Source organism: Bactrocera latifrons, unplaced genomic scaffold (assembly GCF_001853355.1).
Source record: "Bactrocera latifrons isolate USDA-ARS-PBARC rearing strain unplaced genomic scaffold, ASM185335v1 scaffold_83, whole genome shotgun sequence".
NCBI classification, from domain to species: domain Eukaryota; kingdom Metazoa; phylum Arthropoda; class Insecta; order Diptera; family Tephritidae; genus Bactrocera; species Bactrocera latifrons.
The window spans coordinates 409803-413869 of record NW_017537523.1 but is presented as its reverse complement, the minus strand read 5'-3'; the positions used below and the strand labels follow the sequence as shown (position 1 = coordinate 413869).

At 35.1% G+C, this 4067-nt stretch overlaps 1 protein-coding gene across 1 annotated transcript in view; it reads right to left on the bottom strand.

Moving 5' to 3' along the window:
* LOC108977068 (putative inorganic phosphate cotransporter) overlaps nucleotides 1-3496 on the bottom strand; it is an 80007-nt gene extending 76511 nt beyond the window's left edge. The window contains exon 1 of the mRNA XM_018946574.1: nucleotides 3111-3496. The gene's annotated coding sequence lies outside the window, so the exon portion shown is untranslated. The remainder of the gene's footprint in view (nucleotides 1-3110) is intronic.
* Nucleotides 3497-4067: the final 571 nt, after the last annotated feature.

Here is a 4067-nt window from a genome sequence, read left to right as displayed (position 1 = left end):
TTTATAACCAAAACTGAAATTTTGTTTCATATGTGTGGTTTCTATTATATTGTTTTCTTCGCCTGTAACTTAWGATATATGTTTTGCTATTTTGCATTTTAGGAGAYGATGTGTTATTGCGGCAAACCCTCAACAGAGCTTATCGTGTCAAGAAGTGATTACATTGTTAAAGCAATATCTTCAAGTTCAAAATTCGCTTAGAGTTAACATATTAATTCAAACTTTTGGAATTTTCCTTAAGTTAACCTAAAACACACTGCTGGTCATTCTTAACTAGCCGAAACCGTATGAGCAWCTTGCATTTATTATTGACTCGAACGCACTGTCTTGCGAAAGTSTCTATGTTTTTAGTCATTTAGACAAAACTGGATTCCATTTGTCCATTTTACACATATCTCACACGACAAAGCTGTTTCCTTGTTATTACTTTTTTGCTAGTTTTATTGATTACGGCATCAGAAAACCCATAATAATAATGACGTCAATATGGACACTTMTTACCTTCCACAATTTTGTTGACACTTTCGTGGCAAAGACATTCCATTCTTAGTTAATACAGCCAAATATGRAGGAAACAATGCAAATCAGCTAAGAAAATAAGCAACATACAGAAAACCTTGAATTTGTTGCAGTTAATATCAACAAATATCGAGAAAATTTGCTTGGTTGTCGGCTRAGAATGGAGGGYGAGCGTATTTGGGTAACCGGCTGTCAATTTGTATTTTGAGTGCTCGTCGTAAATTTCAGAAAAATTGAAAATAGTAGATTTATATGCTATGGCAAATCAAATTATATTCATCATATATGAAAAATGTTCAGTAAGTCGGAGTTGTATGGCCCAATTATTCATAAATACCGCACGTTGCAAATACTTAACGCCTAACGCCTCGGCCTAACTCTTTCATAATAGCTATATGACAGTTACTTTATACCATTTCGCACCTAAGCAAATACGACTAAGTATCTACGCACTTGTCTATAAATATGTTTSAACAAAAAGGTGTTATTATTAGGATTCAGAAATACTTGTAGTATGAACAAAGAACCAGTAAGTGTTTGGTGGCTAAATTTGCACGCCAAATTACTAAATTTCGCGGTGAACAATGTCAATGTGTTTGAAAAGTTACATGCAGGACAAAAGTTTTAAATGCTAACAGCAGCTTGTGGGATTGTTGAATCGAACAAACAGCTGTCTTAAATTACACCGAGTGGCATAATCGAAACGTTATAGAATAGTAAGCGCTTATACCACTGTACTACAGACTCAGAGAGGACCTAAATATGCTAACTTAGATTCTAATTATTGTAAAGATGTGCATTAACGAAAGGTAGCTTGCTACTCTCTACTCTCTTCTGTAAAATTCAAACGTATTACTTTGTTGTTGTCGTACGTGTAAATTGCAAGACAAGAGAGCGGCACTCAAACTAAGCCAGCATACAAGCGGTGAATGGCTAATCAAAAATTAACTATTTGATATTTAGTTAACTTTGACATTCAGATTATTCAATTTTATCAACGACATAAGCCAAGGAGTGGTATAAAGACCTTAAAAAACATTCGAGAGATCATTGAAGACAGGCCTCGTTGTGGATAATCTTCAGATATGGTGCTTAAAAATCCTCAGGCGGGTGTTAGAGAGATGGCAAGAGAGCTCGACATGATTTTGGTGGATATTTTGAATATGAAAAGCGTTCTTGCTCGACTCGTTCCTATAAAAATGATTTTTTTCAAAAATAATAAGATTGCAACCGAACTTAAAGCCAAAAACACAAAGAATACCTTTAATCAGCCATATATTCGTGATTTTTTCTTGTTCTCCAAACTGAAAATGCCGCTCAAGGGTCAGTCGATCGAAGAGATAAAACAAAGTTTGCTGAAGAAGCTGAAGACCGTCCCAAAAATAGTTATGAAAAGTGTTTCGAGGACTGTAAATATCTTTGGCATAAGTGCATTACAACTGGTGGGGATGACCTTGAAGGCGACAAAATAAATATTGATGAATAATTAAATATTTTGGGTTAAATTTTTGGGTACTTTCTTGTTACAATATACATGTTGTCTTGCTGTAACAAGCTTAATTATGTGTGATACAGTTCGAGAGTAAGCCAAACTCATCCTTACAAATTGAATCGAAAGCTGAGTTTACTTAACTTGTGGATGACTAATGTTTGTCGAAGTATGTAATATAAGGAACAAAATTATTAAATAATAATAACGAAAATCATGAGAAAAATGATGAAGAGGAATGAGTAAGCAAACTAAAACAAATGAAAATTAAAGCAAAATAAAAGATCAGAAACAGCAATAACAAARTTGAAAGAGGACTTAAGGCTAAGCGTAAGCGTTCACTTGAAAAGTTTGAAACAGGAAAAGCAAGCGTAATAAGAAAATTGAGAAAGAATGAGTAATTAAATAAAACAATTAAAATAAATTGATTGAAAGAAATTGCAAGAAATAAAGATGTCATTAGATTAAACGTAAGCCGTCATGGTGCATGAAGCCATGTGTAGAAGTTCATGCAAGTGAGGAAGGCTCTCTGAGCGCCATTCACTTGGAAGCTTCAGAAATGATTCTTTTACATATGGCTCAAGCAGCTCACGACTTCCGGTCTTAGACCAAGTKTGCTCTGGGTAGCCAAAATACATCCTTTTGAAGGCGAGCCACGAAAGTGAGAAGGCTTGTGGGCCTCGGATGAGAGACCCTTCTTTTGATGACGACCAGTAGACCAAAAAGAAAAACAAACTTTCAATAATAAAACAGTTTGAACAAATAATTTTTCTGTAATGATTCACAGACTTTTTTTTTTAGCTTTGGGAAGTTCTAACACCACTAAGAAAGCAATAAAAAGAAAATATATGAACTTGGCAATAATTAAACTGGRAAGGTCTTCACATGTCCAATTCTTGAAGGATTACCAATACCAAACATTTATAAAAACGCCTTAAACTTGATGAGGACTGTTTCAAACAGTCTCTAGTTGTAGAAAAACAAGCTCTGAATAGACAAATACTTCTATTCCGAGTTTAAATCAAATTCAAATTCAGTTAAACAAAAATAACACTTTTTTTTGTAACTGTAACTTGTTAAAAATATATTGATTTGCACTTACTTGTACATTTGAACATGGGTGTTTCACGTTTTTTTTTTCTTTTCAGCACTCACTTCGTCTGCTTGAACCAGTTCACGACTATTTACGTAATCTTCGATATATTATTGAGCACGTCAAGTGGCTTAACACCAATTCACACTTTGCAGGACGATAAAAAAATTTGCTTTCAATTGTTATGCAAATGCAATAAACGAAGAAAGCAAACACGAATATGAAAATCAAAACAAAGCAAATGAAATCGCGAGCAAAATTCCGGTATTTTAGCAACAAAGCACTTCGGTATGATTTTGTATRCGCACGAGCCAAAAACGATTCCTTTGGGAATAAAAACAACGGCACTCAACACGACACCTTTTRCACGAGACTTCTGCTTCAGWCGACAGCTGACAAGGCAGTGAATTAACTTGGCTAATTGATCGTTTATGTATAATACCCGTTCAGGCCTAACCGGCGACTGTGACCGACAGACAGCTGAGTTGGTGATGATGACAAGCGCACGAGCAAATAAAGAAGAAGAAAAAAATGTAAAGCAAATAAGCGACAAAGTTTTACCACAGCAACACACCACAATAATAGCAACAAACACAAACACAATGCAGAAAAAAAAATATTGCTGAATAAAGCAAAGCGCTGCTGACGCCGACAGCGACGCTGACGCAATTTTCGTCGTTGCAGTTGCCATTGCGGGTTGTAGTTGTGGTTGCCGCAATGACAAGAGCGCCGAAAGCAATACAAGCTGTGGCGCAAAAAAAAAAAAAAGAAAAAAAGCAATAAAAAAAATCATAACAAAAAATAAAAAAAAAATTAAACGAAGAAGCAAAGAAGCTAAGAAAGCGTTCACTTCGGCGGTACCGCAGCTATAACACCCTTCACAGTCAAATACCGTGAAAGTGTCTTGTTAAATAAAAGAACTTAATTCTGACCGATCAGTTTGTATAACAGCTATAGTCTATAGTG